Source organism: Phyllostomus hastatus, unplaced genomic scaffold (assembly GCF_019186645.2).
Source record: "Phyllostomus hastatus isolate PE091 unplaced genomic scaffold, TTU_PhHast_1.1 phas_contig_58, whole genome shotgun sequence".
NCBI classification, from domain to species: domain Eukaryota; kingdom Metazoa; phylum Chordata; class Mammalia; order Chiroptera; family Phyllostomidae; genus Phyllostomus; species Phyllostomus hastatus.
The window spans coordinates 2,489,357-2,510,102 of NW_025333916.1; positions in this window are offsets into that span (position 1 = coordinate 2,489,357).

Here is a 20,746-nt window from a genome sequence, read left to right on the forward strand (position 1 = left end):
GGACCATCATGTAATGTGCTGAGAAACCCAATAAAGGCCGGTCATAGCAAGGGCCAAGGCTTTTGCTACCCTTGAGAGAAAAGCCATGCTGTCCCTTTTCCTCCACTGGACTCAGTAATCTGTGTGAATGCCTCATTTCATCCATAATGATGCAGACACTGCGGGCTGGTGTCTGCATCACCTAGTTATGGACAGCATCAGGGCATGGCCTCACTGTGGGCAGAGATGGGAAAGGAGAGAGGACACTATGGTGAGACATACAAAGGGACGCCTTCACCATTGCTCTGACAACACCTACAGGCCCACTTTGCATTCCACTGACAAAGCTTCCAGTTATTTTTCTCGATTCTTTAGTACTGTCTAGATGTCTCTGAAAAGCAAAAGCTTTTTGCTTGGTCAATGCCAAATAGTAATTATTAAAAGTTGATCAAGCTGATTTTTTGGACCATTGTAAAATCCTAATTTTGAAAATTATTTCATAAAACTCATGAAAATATGTGAGATGTAGTCATCTCTATAACATGTTGCTTTTTATTCGGTGTGACAAAAAGAAATAGGAATTCCTGTGTTTCCAAGATACCACATGTCAAAATCTGCATGGGATATGTTTCAATCATTATAACCACCAGAGGGCAGTATAAATCTATCCATTAAATAAAATACAGAAAAGCCATTACTTTTTGACAAGTTCTGCAAATATTTTAAAAGTGTATGTTATTGATTATGCTATTAGAGTTGTCTCATTTCCCCCCCTTTTTTCCTCTCTGCCCTGAACCCACCCTGCCACCCACATACCCGCCCCCCCTCCTTAGTTCATGTCCATGGATCATACATTTAAGTTCTTTGGCTTCTCCATTTCCCATACTATTCTTAACCTCCCCCTGTCTATTTTGTACCTACCATTTATGCTTCTTACTCCCTGTATCTTTTCCCCCATTCACCTCATTCCCCCAACCCCCTGACAACCCTCCATGTGATCTCCATTTCTGTGATTCTGTTCCTGTCCTACTTGTTCGCTTAGTTCGTTTTGTTTGTTTGTTTGTTTTGGGTTTTGTTTTGTTTTGTTTTGGAGGGGTTGGTTGTTGATAGTTGTGAGTTTGTTGTCATTTTACTGTTCATAGTTTTGATCATCATCTTCTTCTTAGTTGAGTGCCTTTAACACTTCATAAATAATAAGGACTTGGTGATAATGAATTCCTTTAACATGACCTTATCTGAGAAGCACTTTATCTGCCCTAAATGATAGCTTGGCTGGATAAGTAATCTAGGTTATAGGTCCTTGCTTTTGATGACTGAAAATTTCTGTCCATCCCTTTCTTGCCTGTAATGCTTCTTTTAAGAAATCAACTGATAGTCTTATGGGAACTCCTTTGTAGGTAACTGTCTTTTTTTCTCTTGCTGCTTTTAAAATCCTCTCCTTATCTTTATTTAATCTTGGCTAATGTAATTATGATGTGCCTTAGTGTATGCTTCCCTGGATCCAACTTCTTTGGGACTCTCTGTGCTTCCTGAACTTCCTAGAAGTCTATTTCCTTTGCCAGACTGGGGAAGTTCTCCATTATGTTTTCAAATAAATTTTTCATTTATTTCTCTTCCTCCTCTTCTGGCACCCCTATGATTTGAGTGTTGGAACGATGAAAGTTGTCCCAGAGGTTCTTAAGCCTCCCTTCACTTTTTTGAATTCTTTTTTTCTCATTCTGTTCTGGCTGAATGTGTATTTCTTCCTTCTGGTCCAAACTATTGATTTGAGTCCCAGTTTCCTTCCTTTCACTGTTGGTTCCCTGTACATTTTCCTTTATGTCACTTTTCATAGCTTCACTTTTTCCTCTATTATGTGACCATACTCAGCCATTTCTGTGAGCATCCTGATTACCAGTGTTTTGAACTCTGCATCTGATAGGTTGGCTATCTCTTCACACTTAGTTCTATTTTTGGAGCTTTGATCTGTTCTTTCATTAGGGCCATATTTTATGTCTCTGCACGTATGTTATGTTGTAAGGAGTGGAGCCTTAGGTATACACCAGGGCGGGGCAATCCACATCATTGCGTTGTAGCGCTGTCTTTTGGGGAGAGGTCAGAGAGGGAATAATGCCACTTGCTCATCTCTCACCCAGCTTTTAGTCACTTCCCCTGCTACTCACAAGCAAATTGGGCCCTTCTGGTTCCGAATCCCAGGTGTGTGCACTTGTATACATTTTAGGACCCTGTGGGTCTCTCTAACAAATTCTTCTGTGAGGCTGGGAGTTTCTTCTGCCCCACAACCCCACAGGTTTTTACCTCCAGAGGTTTTGAGGCTTTATATCCTGCCATGGAACCCTGGGTTGCATGGCCTATCTCTCTCCCCAGTTGTTCCTCCTGGTTATCCACACACAAATGTGGGACCACTTGATGCCTCATCCACCACCTTTCCATACATCCTCTCCAGGTTATCACTTAGCATCATGTTGTCCAGGCCCTTCCATGCTGTCACAAAGGGTAGGAGCTCCTTCTTTCTTTCTGCTGCATAGTATTCCATTTTGTAAATGTACCATAGTTGTTTGACCCACTCATTTACTAATGGGCACTTAGGTTGCTTCCAGCACTTGGCTATTGTAAATTAATTGTGTTGCTATGAACATTGGCATGCATGGGTTCTTATTGATTGGGGTTACAGTGTTCTTAGGATATAGTACCAGCAGTGGAATTGCCACATCAAAAGACAGTTGAATTTTTAGTTTTCTGAGGAAATTCCATACTGTTTTCCACAGTGGCCGCACCAGTCTGCATTTCCACCAACAGTGCACTGGGTTTCCCTTTTCTCCACAACCTCTCCAACACTTGTTTGTTGATTTGTTAATAATGGCCATAATCAGTGGTGTGAAGTGGTATCTCACTGTGTTTTTAATTTGCATCTCTCTGATGGCTAGTGATGCTGAGCATCTTTCAATATGTCTCTGGGCCCTCTGTTTGTCTTCCTCGGGAAGGTGTGTGTTCAGATCCTTTGCCCATTTTACAGTTGGGTTGTTTGTCTTCCTAGAGTGGAGTCGTGTCAGTTCTTTATATATTTTGGATATCAAACCCCTGTCCAACATATTATTGGCAAATATATTTTCCCGTGTGGTTGGCTCCCTTTTAATTTTGATGAATAAATTTCTTTAGCAGTGCAGAAGCTGGACTTTTTATTTTGATGAAGTTCCATTTGTTTATTCTTTCTTTTATGCTCCCCTGCTCTAGGGGACATATTGGTGAAAATATTACTCCATGGAATATCTGAGATTTCCCTGCCTATGTTCTCCAGAACTTTTATGGAATCACAACTTATGTTTAAGTCTTTTGTTCATTTTGAATTTATTTTTGTATACGGTGTAAGTTGGTGGTTAAGTTTCATTTTTTTTAATGTGGCTGTCCAGATTTCCCAACACCACTTGTTGAAGAGGCTATTTTTACTCCATTTTATGCTTCTGCCCCTCTGTCACATATTAATTGATCATAGAGTCTTGGGTTTATTTCTGGACTCTGTGTCCTGTTCCATTGATCTATGTGTCTGTTCTTATGCCAGTACCAGACTGTTTTGATTACAGTGGCCTTGTAATATAGTTTGATGTCAGGTATGGTGATCCCTCCTACTTTGTTCTTCTTTCTCAAAATTTCTACAGCTATTTGGGGTTATGGTTCCATATAAATTTTTGAAATGTTTGTTCTATATCTATGAAATATGTCATTGTTATTTTAATAGGGATTGCATTGAATTTATAAATTGCTTTGGGTAGTATGGACATTTTGATGATGTTAATTTTTCCAATCCATGAACATGGTATATGCTTTCATTTATTTGTGTCTTCCTTAATTTCTTTCTTGGGAGTTCTGTAGTTTTCTGAGTACAGGTCTTTTACCTCCTTGGTTAGGTTTATTCCTAAGTACTTTATTTTTCTTGTTGCTATAGCAAATGGGATTTTTTTCCTGATTTATTTTTCTGATATTTCATTGTTGCTGTACAAAAATGCCTTTGATTTCTGAATACTGACTTTGTATCCCACTGCTTTACCAAATTCCCCTATTAGGTTGAGTAATTTTTTAGTGGAGTCCATAAGGTTTTTTATGTACACTATCAAGTTATCTGCAAATAATGACAGCTTTACTTCCTCCTTTCCAATTTGGATACCTTCCTCTCCCATATATTGTATATCATTGACCTTTTTATGTTTTAAAGATTTCACATCTATAAAGGGTAGCAAGTATATACATATGAATAAATATCAGTCTGTAGTTATTTATCTGCTTGCAGGAAAAAGTAAGCAAATAGCATTATTTTGCATAATTTTATAAAGTTGATTGATTTTTATAAGAACAGTCACTATGCATGAAATCGTGTAAGGTTCTATGCTGCCATAAAACCCATGAGTCTTTTAACAGATGATACTCTGGGACTTGTGGCAGGGGATCAATTTTCCAATAAAGTTCATTTATCTTATTTCCATCATTGTACTTAATCACACTTGTCTTTATTGGCTGTATGTGCAAAATCATTACAGGTTTAGATTTCCTTGCTCCAGCTTTTCTATGTTCATATTGGAGTCCTGCTCCCTATTTATATTTCCTCTTTTATTCTGAGTCACAATATTTCCATTATTATTTTCATCACTTCTTTTAGTCTTTAATGAATCATAAGCTATGGATTTTTTATTAGAATGTTAACAATGAAAAATGAAAATTTACCAAATTAAATGGTAATATTAACTAATGAAAACACTATGAGCAAAGAGGTAATGCTTGAGGTGAGTTGAATGTTAAGCAAGAGTTTCTGATCAATAGAGTCCAAAAATTTCTAAAAGCTTAGAAATATTTAGAACATAATGAGATTTTTAGAAAATTATATTTTATTCATTATGCTATTACAGTTGTCTTGATTTTCCCCCTTGGCCTCCCTCCACTCAGCATCCCCCATTCCCTCAGGCAATCCTCCCACCATTGTTCATTTCCATAGGTCATACATAAAAGTTCTTTGTCTCCTCCATTTTCTATACTGTATTATTGTGTAACTACATATTTGTACATCTTAAATACCTCACCGCTTCACCCATTCCCTAAAACACCTCCTATTTGGCAACCATCAAAATACTCTTTGTATCCATGATTCTCTCTCTGTTCTTGTTGGCTTAGTTTCTTTTTAAAACTCAATTGTTGACAGATATATATTTTTTGCCATTTTATTCATAGTTTTGATCTTCTTTTTCTTAAGTCCTTTTAACATTTCATATAATAATGGTTTTGTGATGATAAACTCCTTAAGTTTGTTCTTGTCTGGGGAGCTCCTTATCTGCCCTTTGATCTAAATGATAGCTTTGCTGGGTAGAGCATTCTTGGCTATAGTTTCCTGCTTGTCATGACTTTGAGTATTTCTTGCCAATGCCTTCTAGCCTGCGAAGTTTCTTTTGAGAAATCATATGACAGTCTTATGGAAATGGCCTTGTAGGTAACTAACTTCTTTTTTCTTGCTGTTTTTAATATTCACTCTTTATTTTAAACTTTGGGATTTTAATTATGATGTGTCTTGGACTGAGCCTCTTTGTATCCATCTTGTTTGGGACTCTTTGTGCTTCCTGGACTTGCATATCTATTTCCTTCACCAAATAAGGGAAGTTTTCTTTCATTATATTTTCAAATGGATTTCCTATTTCTTGCTCTTTCTCTCCTCCCTCTGGCAGCCCTATGATACTAATGTTGGGCCTCTTGAAGTAGTCCCAGAGGCTGTTTATACTATCCTCATTCTTTTGATTATTTTTAATTCTTGTTGTTCTGATTGGTTGTTTTTTTTTGGGGGGGGTGTTGGGGTTTTTTTTTTGTTTTGTTTTGTGTTTTTTTTTTTTTGCTTCTTTATGTTCCAAATCATTGATTGGATTCCCAGCTTCACCACTCTACTATTGTTTCCCTATAAATTGTTTTTTATCTCAATTAGTGTATCCTTCATTTCTGACTGAATCATTTTTATACTGCTGAGGTCCTCACTAAGTTCCTTGAGCATCCTTATAAACAGTGTTTTGAACTCTGCATCTGATAGATGTTTATCTCCATTTCATTTAGCTCTTTTTCTTGAGTTTTAATCTGTTCTTTCATTTGGATCACATTTCATTGTCTATCATTTTGGCAGTCTCCCTGTTTGTTTCTATGTATTAGATAGGGCTGCTTTGACTCCATGTCTTGGTGGTATGCCCTAATGTAGTAGGTGTCCTATAGGTTCCAGTGGCATAGCCTCCCCTGTCACCCAAGCTGGGTACTCAAGGTTCACCCTTTGTGTGGACTGAGTACACTCTCCTCTTGTAGTTGAGACTTGGTTGCTGTTGGCAGATCAGTGGAAGGGGTTTGCTCAGGGCCGTCAGCTGCAAGGATTGACTGTGAGCACTTACCACTAACCTCTGATATCTACAGAGGATCAGCTGTGCGAGGGCAGGGTGGTGGTGGTCGGACATGGTCTGTAGCTGTTCACTGGGTGAGCTGGCCCTGGGGTTTCCCAGGTGGTACAGGCCAAGGTCAGCCCTCATCTGTGTTTTCCCTGGGGCCACACTGCCTGGGGTATAAAAGCAATCTGAGATGGCTGCTACTTGTGCTGGGCTTAGAGATTCTTAGGCGAAGCCAAGCTATAACTCTAGGCTGGCTGCTGCTAGGGCCTAGTCTGTGGCTCACTGAGGCCAGCTGTTCCTTGTTTGAGAGGATTTAGGAAGTTGTAAAGCATGAGCCAAGACCAGCCATTAATATGGAAAAGCATCTTGGGTGGGTCCATAGTTGGGTGGGGCAGAGTCTCTGGGGATCTCCAAGACAGGTCATACAGTTTTAGCCATGTTGATGATAGTCTCAGATATGGCACCAGCTTACCAGCTCTTTGGAAGGAGGCTTTAGAAAAGGGACAATAGCTTCTGCTCTCCTTAATGCCAGACACTTCATTTCTTCCCTTTATGCCACTGGTGCCTCTCAAGCTGCTACCCCAGTGCTGGAGCTCAGAGGGAGCAAGTGAGTAGGTGAGTCTATGTTTGGGTTCTTTAAGAGGAACTGCTTGGGGCTCCAGAAGTTTCTTCCACTGACTCAATCCCTGCTTTTTTGCAGCTAGAACTTGTGGGGACTTATCTTTCTGGCACTGGAAACTTGGGCTAGGGGCCCTGGTGTGGGGCTGAGACTCCTTGCTCATGAGATATCCCTCCCAAATTTCAATCCTCCTCACATGGGTGAGGGACCATCCCATTTTGCATATACACCCCTCCTACCAGTCTGGATGGATGTGGTTTCTTTAACTTTGTAGTTGCCAGACTTTCACTTAACTCAATTTCTGACAGTTCTGAGTGATGGTTGTTCTATATTCGAGTTGCAATTTTGATGTGGTTGTGCAATGAGGTGAGTCGTGTCTGCCTATGCCACCATCTTGACTAGAAGTCTCCATAATGAGATTTTAGCAAAAATTGTCATTACTCTTACATTTCAAATTTATTAACTATATGCAAATAGTTGTAAGCTTTAAGAATGTTTTAATTGCCAAACAGACTCAGGAGCCACCCAGGGTTTGAGGAAAACAGTTTGAAAAACATTGTCCCGAAGCATTTACTTCAGCATTTAAAAGTTTTGTGCTGTGTTTCAGAGAAGTAGACCTTTTAACAACCTGAAAACATAAAAGTTGGTGGAAGAGTTTTACTAACCCACTTGTAGCCAAATCTAGATTTTGACATGTGTTACTTTAAATTTCACTGTCACCCCAGAAATCCCCTAGGCTGTTTTATCAGACTATTTGAAACTGGAAATGTAAGCATTTGTGTTCCCTGTCACTACTAGAACCAGTAAGTGGAGACAAGGAGTGAATCTTTGTTGGTGCTTTATTCAGATGGCTGGTGATCTGAGACGATGGTAGGTTATGTACCCTAAAAACCACCTTAACATCTCATCTCATGCTAACCTTTTGTAAGGAGGAGAAGGGGTAGGGAGAGGGTTTAGAGCTCAGAGGAAGAGATTAATCAGATAAAAGTTGCAGTCTGGTGATCTTCCTAGCATTCCTTCATCTGCTGACTAGCTATTCTTTATGTGCATCCAGATGTTCTCTCATAGAGTGCAATAGCCCAGATACTATCTTGATTTCTTGCAGTCCTCCTGGAGTCAGGTCAGGTCAGGTCAGGTCATGCATTAGAGTTCCTAGAACAGCAGCTTTCTACATGCATTAACCACTAAGCCTTTTACTATAACTGAAGCTCAAATTTTAAACTCTTGAGTTCCCCATCGTACCTATATCTATAAGTGACCAACAAACATTTTAATTATTTTTGTGAGCTCAGATGTTTGTGCAGATGTTTGAATCATATTTTTAATTTTTGACAGTAATCTTGCTCCGGGTTTAAGTTTTTTTTTAATTACCAAAAGGTTTAGGGGAAAAAAGTCCACACACAGTTCCCATGACCCTCTCACACCCAAATCTTACTCTGGAAAGCACCCACTTTAAACATTTAGCTTTTGTTCCTGTGTTATTTCCTTCTACACATCTATATATTTATTACTTTCTCTTAATTCACCAATTGTAAGCATTTTTTATTAAATTTTTATAATAGCAGATGATCTGTGCTCTCTTACATCCTTCCTCCACCTCTTTTTTCCAGTATGGTATGATCACAAGACTTAGTTAAATTTATATATTTCCGCTAGTATATTCAAACATTTCTCTTCATTGGACCAAGTAGAGCACACTGACTTCTCTTGTACAACCTTCCTGCCCTACTCCCACAGGAATTCATTGTCTCATTTTTTCATTTGTTTGGCATTCTTAAAATCTCTTTTTTTCCAAATGGGTGGGGTTTTTTTTGTTTGTTTTCATTTCAAGTTTTCTGGACTTCCTAAGGGTCAATATTTACATACAGGATGGATGCTCAAAACACATCGAAACTTTTCTTTTTCATTGTCCATCACATTGTTTTTCTAATGTACCTTCTTGGACATTTCCTAGACTTATTTTCCAATTTTCCAAGTGATGTCTTTAATCCTGCTTTTTAAAAATTGCCCAGAGCTCCTTATTTGTTCTTACAATTTAAAAAAATGGAATCCAATTCCTTGACTGTGGATGTACATCTGAGGATATCCTTCCTGAATTGTCCCCATTTGCTATCTCTTTCTTTCTCTCTCTCTGTGCATAGTGGGTTTTACTGACTGAGTAAACAGCTTCACTGTAGAGTAGTAGAGTGTTCAGTTGTCTTTTTTTGTTATTGGTCTCACCCAATGTTAGTATCTTTCAGTTTTCCTTTGGCCTGGTTTTTGAGTGGAGATGTGGGATCTTACTGCTTCACATACAATTTCCTGTGTTCACTTGCCAGAATTTCCCAGACCTTTCTTGGCACCAGATTCTCCCATTTCTGAGCCTTTCAAAAGTACCACAGGGCAGACTGACTTGCTTCCCACCATATCTCCCTTCACCATTACCTGCATTGCATGTTTCTTCAGTCTGATGACCATTCCCCTACTCATGTCTGATTTACATGGGTTTTAGGGAATACAGATTTATTTTGGAGTCATCAAAATCTGATTTTTTGTTTTATTTCTGTTCTCATTTTTGGGCTTATTTAAAAATGAATAAGGGGTTAAAAGGTATTTCCTTTGCCATTTGTGCCTGGTAGTGGGATTAGTATTGTCTGAGCTGATAATGCCTCCTCCACCTTCTGAATTGTTCAGAGCCAAACTCAGGGGTATAATATCAGACCAGGAAGAGAGGAGTACCATGCTTTGCAAGTATAGGACTCATTTAAGTTTACTCAGCCAGTTAAGCCAGAAATCCCATGATTTTCAATAATTCAAGAAACTATTCACAGCATGCTTCATTGAAACAGTTGTGGAAAAGCAATTCCTGAGTTCTTAGGATTTTTGGAGCTTTGGATTATTTATTCTCATGCAGCTGACTGTGCTATTAACCAAATAAAATGGACAACTAAGGCCATTCACCAAATGGTAGTTAATTCTTATTAGGTGACACAGGGTGAAGGCTGTATGATCACTGCTGCCCCAACATGTGTAGGCACCTCAGACTGCTCCATCAGGAGGTGGGACCCACCCTCAGAAGGCAAGAGGAAGGAAGTCACCTGGAAGCTTGAAGCCGCTGCAGTGATTTCCTGCCCTTGCATCTTGCAGTGATTTCCTGCCCTTGCACCACAGAATGACTTAATGTCTTCAAGAATCCAATAGCCACTTTAAAAATCACTTGAATTTTAGTTCATATCTCTATGTTTACACCTATACCTATCTTTATGTACCTCAATCTATAGTTGTATCTATGTCTATGTCTGGTATATTTGACCCTACTAGGAACTAAGGATATACATAGAAGTGAATTTTCTAGTTAATTTTATTAATTATTTATGGATTGCTATATATTTTCTTGTTTTCCAAAAAAACTTTTTGTAGATTAAAAGATACACATGAAGAACACTGCCCTTGAGAGAGGAAAGCCCCCTACACAAGCTCACTCTCTCGAGATCTGTGAGATCATGTGATGGCGTGGGTGCGGCTTGGGTTCACATGATGGGAAAGGAAAACACATGATAACTAATCTCTCAGCGTCTTAGTATTTAGTGATCTATTTATGCCCTAACTTATGAGAAGTGGATCACACAATCTTAGCTTTGAACTTTCTGGTACCAAGGCAGGATAGGAATGGTGATAAACTATATGATTCACAGGGCACTGAACTTAAACAAGAGACGGTATTACTCCTTGTATTAAGAACAAAGAGAAACACATCCCCAGGTTCTACTGTCTATTATTGCCACCATATTTCTCCTGGTTAATGAGGCAACAGGCTTTACAGGGCGGTGACTCATCATCCCCTTCAGTCAGATACTTCATGAGAGTAATCTGGGGCTGCAGCAAACCTGCAGAGGGCAGGACACTGGTCGGTTACACGCCATCTTTATGGCCAGGCCTAATCTAGGAATAACTCTGAGACTGTTATTCAGAATGAGTAAATAGCTTACCTTCCAGGCCTCAGTTACTTGAAATTAAAAACAAAAGACAGGGAATAGGAGTAGAGCTTAGCATATGGTAAACACTCCATGTCTATTAATAAAAGAATGAATGAAATCCTTTATTTCAGCTGTTTTTATTGGAAAACTAATATAATGGCCAATACATACTCTGAGGTTTTGTTTGGTGGATTCAAAATATAATTTAGCCTTATTCTTGGGGACTCGGTTCCACTGTAATGAACATCAGTGGTGGCCTAGCCAGAGCCCAAGATGCCTCAGCCCGCTTGCTCCCGACTCTAATGTAGAATGCTGCATCTTTTATTCTATGTATGTTTCAAAGTTCTCGCTCCTGCATCCACAGCAGTTTTCAGGTTTATTTTTTATTATTGCCAGCAGGCCTGCTTCTATCAGTCTTCTTTCTTCCCTCTGTATAGTTGTTGGTTGAATTAAAAAAGGTTAATTAGCATGTAATAATTGATCAAAAATAGGAGTAAATAAGCCTCGAGTTATGGCCAGAGAGATTCTCCTATTAGTAAAATGCATGAGTTTTTGTGCACTTATTCTTCTGTAAGTTTCCTTCAGTGGCTCAGATGACTTTTTATCTTACTATTTACTCTTGGCTCTGTTTTTAGATAGTTGAATTTGCCAGATGAATAATCTTGGGACAAACTTGATATTAATCTACACAGGATACAGTGCCGTGCTGAGTAAGGTGTCAGCAGGAGAATTTCTTACAAACTATTTCATGAGAAAGAGATGGCAGAAGTGTTGATGGGGAAGTCACTTTGTTATATGCATTACAGATAAGGTGAGCGAGAGCTCCTGGTGATTGGGGACTAGATAAACCAGACTGCCACACCCTTGAGTCACGCAAGTGTATTGCCAAGAGGGGTTGGAGACCCAGGGCTTGGAGCTTGAATGTCCTAGATACCCATCTGCACCCACCTGAAACATTACCTGCCTGTCCTTGGAGAAATAGTTGGATGGTTAGTCAATGACACTCTATCATTTTCACATTCCGTGGGTGGAGTGAAAAGAACACTCCTTTCTCCTCTGAAATTTGGCCATGTTGAATCCAATTTTCACTCAGTGATTTCACTGTTTATCCTGAACATTTTTAGCTACCTAGAGATATTTGGAAATGCCACAACAAAATGCATGGACAATATAACACCATATGAATGTAAGGAGTTCATGTTTAGCAGCATGAACAAGGTCATTTGGTTTTTTAAATTGACCATTACAGTTCAGTAAACTTCAGAGATGAAGTGTTTCAAGAGAATAAGAGATGTATAGTCTGTAAAGAAGAAGTAAATCCTTGAGCCTTTTTCTCACAAAAAAATTAGTGTGACCCAGAATGACATAGCAAAGAATGCATTGAGAGTATTTTTAAATTTTATAAAATTTACAAAATTTAGAGAGTCCACACTCTCTACCTATTTGGGCATAGTGTTCCATTTTAATCAGATAATCAGCTGCTAACAATTGAGCTTGTTGATGCTGCTGCCAACTTGATTAATGAAACAAAGTGTTTGGAACACTAATCCATTTATTCCTTTAAAAACAAATCATTTATCTTTGTTTCTGAAATTTATTCCCACATATCCACCACCTTGATCTTTATCAAATTATTTTATGAAATCTAAATGCATCTCTTTCCTGTAAAATATGTGCTTCATAGTTGGTGATTATGGCATTGACAATTGGCTTGTTCAATTTACAGTAAGGTCATGTTAAAACTACATTATTCCCACTTTAAATAAATCACTTAAATTGAGGTCAAAGGTAGCCCAAAGAAAGTAACCTTCTTCCTTGAGCCACCTGAGCCTACTTGCAGAATTTATCGACCAACACACACGACCCCTGTTCACAATCGATTCAGAGTGCCCTCCAGCAAGCCTGCCTCCTGCACCTTCCTTTTTAATCTCATCACTGAGAAAGCTTGGGAGCCATCAGGACTGTCCCTCCTGATGAACTTAGCCAGACTGACACTGAGGGTAGGAGCTGGGAAAGGGGACTGAGTCTTTGCTCATGCACAACGTGAGCTGAAGAGAGCCCTGCTCTCCATTGTACCAAAAGGTGAGGCAGGAAGAAGTTCTTGTTGGGAAAAAAATGCATCCTTCTTATATACTTTTCTCTCTTCCTGACATGCCAGAACTTATATATTTACCACCTGGAATTTCCTAAACCCCACTTAACTAAATTGTCTTTTTAAGAAGACTAAAATATACAGAGAACCAGAGAGTTTTAAGCATCGAGGAATATTTTGATGTTTCCAAGCCTACTTAATAATGCTCTTTTTTGTGGAGCACTAGGGGAAAATGATGAAATGTTTACAATGATCTTCTCTATGGCAGGGCAAACAAGAGATGCATGAACCTATTTCTGAATTAGAGCAGATTAGCCCTGGCCCACTTGTGGGTTCAATCTCTAGTCAGGGCACATACAAGAAACAACCAACGAATGTGTGAATAATGAAACAACAAATTGATGTTTCTCTCTCTCTTTCCCATGTTCTCTCTCTCTAAAATCAATCAATAAAAAAAGAATTAATGCAGATTAAAAGACAGCCTACTCAAAGTTAATTCTTATTTTGAGCAATTTATTTTGGTTGCCATTTGGGGAAAAAAAGCCCAAAAACCAGCTCACTCAATAACAGGGGACACATCATCAAATACTACTGAAGCTAATCTTGAAGAAGAGACAATATTTTCTGCCCTTTGGCATCAGTTGTAAATTTTAGGAAGACATTTCTGAATTATGAGCTTTTGTACACTTAACAATATCAAATAGATGATTTCAATAAATTAATTTCTGTTGAACTGATGGAGAGCTGAAAGGATAATGTACTCTAAGATAAGCATTTAGATTAATTATCACTGAAGACTGTGTTTGAATTTATTATCTTGTCCTGGGTATTGAAACCTTGTTTCTGTGCTATGTGGGATGTGGGTGTGTGGTGTACCTGTTGGACCTGAACTAGTACCTGACTAACCATCTGAGGGCAGTTCTTTCCTCAACTAAGGTATTTCCTCCTTTCCCTTAGGAAAGTATAGATAGGATAACCTTGTTTGCAAGACAGGTGATGATTTACTGCATTTAGTAGTAGGTTAAAATAATTTGAAATGAAACATTGCTCAAAACAATGACTTTTCTATCTGTGACAGATGGTGTTTTTCAAAGATATCTAAAGATAACTGTAATTCCACATTATCTTCTGATGAAGATCCTGGCCTGCAGGATCCATGTGTTGTGGTTGTTAGTGAACAAATACACATGGACAACAGACGTTCTGTGGAGAAAAAGGGACAGCATGGACACTAGAGAGAAACAGCCCTGGCCCCTGCCTGGACAGACTTTTATTGCTTTTTTGGGTACATTACATTGAGGATGGTCCTCATTTACTATGCACAGGTTTGCTGCAGGTGATTACCTTTTATAGATAATGAAGGAAAGAATGTTGCTAAAAACTTCAAAGAGAAGGATGTTTCAGACCAAGGGGAAAAGTGGCTGAACTGGTCACACTTCATACCTGGGAGGTTTAGCACAGACTTTAGGAAGCTACAGTAAGCACTTGCTGCCTCAATTCAGGGTGAGGGAGTTTTAGCAAAAGCAAGTCTCATAGAAGCCTAGGTACAATGCAGGCCTGATTCCCCACAGGAAAACCTCTCTGTGGACATGGTCCTGTGTGCCAACTTGCTTCCCACTGGTTTTCCATATGGGAGCTGAGCTACATTTCCATACCACATGAAACAGCTCCCTACAATCTTCTGCAATGTGATCCTGACTCTTGGGAACTGCCCTGCCTGGTTTCAGAAGCTATAACCCCCCAGGGCTAAGGCTGAGTGAGAGACCTTGGGATCATAAGCCACTAAGGAGACAAAGCCTATTTCCTTGGCAGGGGCACTGCCTCTACCCCCTTTACTTCATCCTGCTTGGCCATGAGCCTGACCAGTTAGCCAATGACGGGTAAGATTCTTCAAAGGAGGGATGACCTAAGACAGGCATGGTCACAAAGGGGCCCTCAGGGAAGGACTTGGGGGGCTACAGAAAAAGGGGGTAGACCCTGACCCCTTGGCTTTGACATAGCCTGAGTCCTCATTCTGTCTGCAAGAAGTCTCCTAATCTCCTGGCTGCCTTACTTCACCTGCCTGACTTAAGCTTGAAACAATGCTGGAGGTGGGTGTGGCCCTGTGTTGGGTGGGTTCCCTGGGGCAATCAGATCTAAGAAAGAATGTATAAAATCTGGTGAAACTTGCTTTGCTAATACCCTCAATTTAAATATAAGGGTCCAAGCATGAAATTAGTTTGTTCCCCAAAGTTTTATGTCCCTTTAGCTATCTGACCCTGACTCTAAATAAGCCTTCATAGTTCTTTGAATGTTATCTATTGTTTGATCATTACTGCCTGACAATGATTGCTGAGCTTTATACTTATACACCCTGTATTCCTATGCAAATAAACCCAATAAAAACCCTAAAAACCCATGGAAGAACAGGTTCCTTGTCCTTCTCCTATGAGAGATAGGCCACCTTTCCCACCCAAGCAGATCATGTCTTGGTAGACGTATTCTCAACCTGGTGGGGGGTGGGGTGGAGTCCCTCCACACTTGATACTCGCTCAACAAGAGATAGAGTTTCTCTATTTTCTTATATTTGAATGAACCCCGTGGCTGCTTTGACTATAAAAGCAGTCAGAGTGATGCTGTGCTAGTTACTGGTGCAGCCCTTAATTGAGTTTGATTAATTATCTACCCTAGATATTAAGAAACTGCTTTTGCACTATGCTTACTTTTGATACGCCTCCCCTCTGAGCGGTTGTTCCAAGCAGGAGAAGTCCAAGTCAGGGTCACATGCACAGCCACATGCTGATGCTCTGGTTCACAGCCGTAGCTGGCCTCCCAGCAGTTGCCATTGACTGTCAGCCATTTGAGTGAGCCATCTTAGATGTCCAGCCCAATGAAACCTTCAGATCACTGCATTCCCAGATGACCTCCAACCACCACTGCATGAGAGATCCCAAGGAGGAAACTTCCAGCTAAGCACTACCAATCCACAGAACCATGAGAGGGAAAGTACTTTGCCTTATGGAAATTGTGGATAGACATTAAAGAAATGAATTATGCTTGATACATGAAACCCATATTAAACTATTTAAAAGCATTTCCTTTCCAAGTTGAGCTCTGAGGGTTAAACATAACATTCCTTATTGCTAGACTATAAATTCCTCTAGGTAAGGAAATATGACTATTCAGCTTTGAAACTCTGACATTCAACAGTGTTTTATTCTTAGTAGGTGCTCAGTAAATGGTTGTTAAATGAATACCTCTTCCCTTTCACATTACACTCAGTCCAATTTTCCTACTCATGGAAATCCCTGTTCAATCACAATGAGTTATTTTATAAATTGAGTTCATAATTTTATCCTATGATTGCACAAGAATGTGGTTCCAATAAGCTGACAAATGTCAACATGTATTTGGCAGGTGATTAGTTATGTTAAAACTTACATAAGGTTTTATTGTCATATATACACATGTGTGTTTATATAGGTATTTACACATATAACAGACTAAATACTCATTAATTTTTTACCCCATTGACTCAGAGAAGGATAATGAAGTTTATTTTTATATCTAAACTGAGTTTAGATATAAAAATTTGATAGGTAAGATTATAGATGTGCTGTTTATCTTCTTAAGATAATAGTCTCAAATATTTTAAAGGCCTGTTAGTAAACAAGTAAAATGGTAACTTGTAGTATTTACTTATTCATAAAAGAAAGTATTTAATAGGGCTCTTTATCCAGACTTTCTTAGCATTTTCTTTTAAGGAGTTACTATAATTTAATAGAAATCGTATAGCAATAGTAAAACCTTGCTGAGCTTGAGCATGATTTCACATGGCACGCATGGATTTACAGCCCCAGTGAGTCTAGATTTTTAACTCACAGGAATGTCCAGCCTGCAGCCTGCAGGCCTCATAAGGCTCAGGGTGGCCATGAATGTGGCCCAACACAAAATCATAAATGTACTGAAAACTTTATGAGATTGTTTTTTTGTGATTATGTGTCACAATGTATTTAATGTGTGGCCAAGACAACTCTTCTTCCAGTGTGGTCCAGAGACACCAAAATGTTGGACACCCCTGTATGTAAGCTCCAACCCTCACTGCTTGGTGATCATAGTCTAATTACTCGATCTCTCTGCTCAGTTTCCTCAAATCTCATAGAGTTTGCAAGGTGCTTGCATTATGTCTAGGACATGGTAGAAGATCAACAAATATTAGATCCCTTTGCTTCCACTCAGTTGGACACAAATCAGTCTAGTTCTAGAATTAATAGGTTCCCTTTCACACAGCATCTATCTTGATAGTGTTAATAGATGTGTCAGAAAAGAGATTTTATCCTAAGCTGAAAGTCTTCCTGATTCTAATAATCACACCTGTCAGCTAATTCTTGACTCCCTCATTCTTTCTTTCTTTTTTTATTATTATTTTTTTAATTTTATTTTAATCATTGTTCAAATACAGTTTTCTCCCTTTTACTCCCAATCCAGCCCCCCCTCCCAATCCTCCCCACTTCCCTAGCATTACCACCCTCCCCCTAGTTTTTGTCCATGTGTCCTTTAAGTTTGTACACGTGAACCCTTCCCAATGTCCCCTGAAATTCCCTCTACTCTCCCCTGTGGTCACTGTCAGCCAGTCCTCTATTTCAGTGTCTTTGGTTATATTTTGCTTGTTTTTTTGTTTTGTTGTTTAGGTTCCTGTTAAAGGTGAGATCATATGGTATTTGTCTTTCACTGTTTGGCTTGTTTCGCTTAGCATAATGTTTTCCAGCTCCATCCACGCTGTTGCAAAGGGTAGGAGCTCCTTCTTTCTTTCTGCTGCATAAAATTCCATTGTGCAAATGTACCATAGTTTTTTGATCCATTCATTTACTGATGGGCATCTAGGTTGCTTCCAGCATCTAGCTATTGTAAATTGTGCTGCTATGAACATTGGGATGCATAGGTTCTTTTGGATTGGTGTTTTAGTGTTCTTAGGATAGTCCCAGCAGTGGAACTGCAGGGTCAAAAGGCAGATCCATTTTTAGTTTTCTGAGGAAGTTCCATACTGCTTTCCATAGTGGTTGTACCAGTCTGCAGTCCCACCAACAGTGCACTAGGGTCCCCCCTTTTCTCCACAACCTCTCCACCACTTGTTGTTTGTTGCTTCGTTTATGATGGCCATTCTGACTGGTGTGAAGTGGTATCTCATTGTGGTTTTAATTTGCATCTCTCTGATAGCTAGCAATACTGAGCATCATTTCATGTGTCTTTGGATTTTCTGTATGTCCTCCTTGGAGAAGTGTCAGTTCAAGTCCTTTGCCCATTTTTTAATTGGATTCCTTGTCTTCTTAGAATGCAGTTGTGTAAGTTCTTTATATATTTTGGAGATTAAACCCTTGTCTGAGGTATCATTGGCAAATATGTTTTCCCATACAGTTGGTTCTCTTTTAATTTTGATACTGTTTTCTTTAGCTGTGCAGAAGCTTTTAATTTTGATGAGTTCCCATTTGTTTATTCTTTCCTTTATGTCCCTTGCTCTAGGGGACAAGTCAGTAAAAAAGTTTCTTCGTGAAATATCTGAGATTTTCCTACCTACGTTCTCCTCTAGGACTTCAATGGTGTCACGTTTTATATTTAAGTCTTTTATCCACCTTGAATTTATTTTTGTATATGGTGTAAGTTGGTGCTCAAGTTTCATTTTTTTGCACGTGGCTGTCCAGTTCTCCCAACACCATTTGTTGAAGAGGCTATTTTTACTCCATTTTATGTTGCTGCCTCCTTTGTCAAATATTAATTGACCATAGGTACTTGGGTTTATTTCTGGGCTCTCTGTTCTGTTCCATTGGTCTATGTGCCTGTTTTTATGCCAGTACCAGGCTGTTTTGATTACAGTGGCCTTGTAGTATAGTTTAGTGTTGGGTATTGTGATCCTTCCTACTTTACTCTTGTTTCTCAAAATTGCAGCAGCTATTCGGGGTCATTTATGTCTTTATTTCTTCTAATCCTTGTTCAACTACTTAGACATCCCTAACTTCAACCCCCCTCCCTCCCCTCCCCCCTCCCCCCCTCCTTCCTTCCTTCCTCAAATATTCTACTGATACATAGTGGCACCATTGTCTTCTCTGGGACAAAACAGTAAATAGTAAGTCTCTGTTCTTATGGAGTTTGCATCCCAGGAAGGGAGACAGACAATAAACACATAAACATGAAATGTAAGATAGTGAAGAAACAAATAAAGCAGGATTTGGGAGTAGAAAGTGAGGGGGGTCAGGTAGGATGGTAATGCTGGGCCTCTCAGAGAGCAATTAATATGCAAGAGCTCCAAAGAGCCAAAGCTTCACTAAAGCCTGTGGGGAAGTGAGAAAGACACCTACTGCCCATTTTGTGTGATCCCTTATCTGGCCTAAACTTGGCCAAAGAAATCCTCCCAGCCCCACCAGAAATGTGAACTTGCTGTAGGTGAATGTGTGAGGTGATCATAATCCAGCTAGAGTACTTGTGAGATAGAGAAATCAGCCTGCAAAGTGAGAGAGAAGAGAGTGCTTGCACAGGTAGAAGCAGGGTGAGACTCTATCAATTTGCCAGACTCTGTTTCTAGCCTTGTGGGCCCAGCTCCACTTCTGCCCTTTGGTTCTATGAGATACCTCTGTGACTTTCCAGTCAGTCTCCCCTTTCCTGCTTTTTGTTGAGGTAGTTGATTTGATGAAATTGGATTTGATGTGACCAAAAAGTCCTAACCAATTATTGCCCCTTCAATGCCTGAGGGATGTATAATAACTTTTTTAAAAGAAAATATATAAAAGGAGAATGTGATGGTTAAGTTAGGTGTCAAGTTGACTGGGCTAAGAGATGCCTGGATAGCTGGTAAATGCTATTTCTAGGTGAGTCTTTCTGGAACAGATTAGTATCGATTCCCCTGGGGGCTTGAACAGAACAAAAATGAGGAAGGACATCTATCTTCTGTCCTCACATAGCTCCTGCTTCTTGGACCTCCAGTCTTTGGAACCTAGACCAGTGGCCTCTGACAAGTTTTGTTACAGGCTTTGGCTCACTTTTGTTCAGTCTCAGGTTTATGGAGCGTGAAAAAAAAATAACATGCACACAGGTTGGCAAAAGTGGGTTTACAGTTGTGAGTATGTGAAACAGTTTATTCTTGTATTATTTATCAATTTGTATTTTTTCATATAAACAACTGTAAACTGACTTGTGACCACAATGTGTGTGTGTGTGTGTGTGTGTGTGTGTGTGTGTGGTTATATCTATATTCTTCTGTTGGTTCCGTTTCTGTGGAGAACCAAAGAATAATCTGATTCCTCCATGCCACTGCTTGTCTCCATAAATACCTCAAGCACTGCCTGCATTTTTATGTCTCTATTCCATGTGTTTATTAGGTGTATACAACTTTCTTCAGACATTTCTCCTTCACCTTTTACTTCTCTTTCTCTTTCCCGTTTCTGCTATCTTTTTAGTTTTTTTCAAAATCTTTCTGTACACTAATTTTCATTCCATTTTACTGTTTTTATTGTGTGTCGGTGACAATTTCTCACAACTCGTCTCCTCTCTCTTCTTACACTGGAAAAATCCCAAGATCACAGAGGGATGATTTTGCTTAGTTGAGCAAATCCGAGCCTGTCGGTCACCATGGTAGGCTCTCTTTCTCCATCTTCTGCTGTAAGCAATTCCGACACGCTAGGAATGTTATAATGGCCTACTGTGAACAAGCAGGGGATCTCTGGATAAGAGT